This window comes from Suncus etruscus, chromosome 8 (genome assembly GCF_024139225.1).
Source record: "Suncus etruscus isolate mSunEtr1 chromosome 8, mSunEtr1.pri.cur, whole genome shotgun sequence".
Lineage (NCBI taxonomy): Eukaryota > Metazoa > Chordata > Mammalia > Eulipotyphla > Soricidae > Suncus > Suncus etruscus.
In genome coordinates, this window is record NC_064855.1 from 41,626,253 (window position 1) to 41,627,346 (window position 1,094).

At 33.0% G+C, this 1,094-nt stretch overlaps 1 non-coding gene across 1 annotated transcript; it reads left to right on the forward strand.

The window, feature by feature from the left end:
* The first annotated feature begins 385 nt into the window (after positions 1-385).
* On the forward strand, positions 386-491 carry LOC126017193 (U6 spliceosomal RNA). Its single transcript, XR_007498840.1, has one exon. It is a non-coding gene; the product is annotated as a U6 spliceosomal RNA (small nuclear RNA).
* Positions 492-1,094: the final 603 nt, after the last annotated feature.

Sequence of the window (1,094 nt, forward strand, 5' to 3'; positions counted from 1 at the left end):
GATAGAAAGATGCAGAATGGTCTCACTCATCTATGGGTTTTAAGAAAAAAAGAAAGACATTCTTGCAATAATAACTTTCAGACACAAAAGAGAAAAGAGCTGGAAGTTACAGCTCTCCTCATGAAGCTCACCACAAACAGAGATTAGTTTATTTAGAGAAATGACTAAGTTTCGAACTATTCTAATAACAAGAATGTAGGAGGGGAATAGAAAGCCTGTCTAGAGTACAGGCGGGGGTTGGGTGCAGAGGAAGGAGATTTGGGACATTGGTGATGAGAATGTTGCACTCGTGATGGGTGGTGTTCTTTACATGACTGAAACCCAAACACAATCATGTATGTAATCAATTTGTTTAAATAAAAAAAATTAAAAAAAAGAATTCAAAGTGTTCACTTTACGTTATACATGCACTAAAATTGAAATAATAGAGAAATTAGCATCATTCTTTGCACCAGGAGGAAATGTAAATTTGTAAAGCAATCCATATTTTTATAAAATAAACATTGTAAACGCAAAATAAAAAAAGATCATGAAAGCAAAATTTGGTTCTTTGAAAAATAAACAAGATCAATAAACCACTAGCAAAACTCATAAAGAAAGGGAGAGAAACTTAATAAACAGGATTAAAAATGAATAGGGAGAGATTAGTACAGATACTACTTTGAGAAACTCTATGCCACAGACAAGAGAACCTAGAAAAATGGATTAATTATTGGACTCATAATCTTTCACAGTTGAACCCTGATGATCTAGCATATCTAAATAGACACACAACTATAGAGGCAATTAAAAGGGTAACCAAAAGTCTTCCCAAAAAGAAAAGCCCAAGCCTAGATTGTTCACTAATGAATTCTTTCAAACCTTTCAAGAGGATCTACTGTCAATGCTATTTAGGCTCTTTCAGAAAATTGAAGAAACAAAAATACTCCCAAATAGTTTTTATGAATTTAACATCACCATGATTCCAAAATTAGACAGAGATGCTCCCAAAAAGAAGTGTACAAACTAATATACAGACCAATGAACACAGATGGAAAGATCCTCAACAACAAATCCTAGCAAATAGAATTTTCTTCCTTATCAAGAAGGTCATA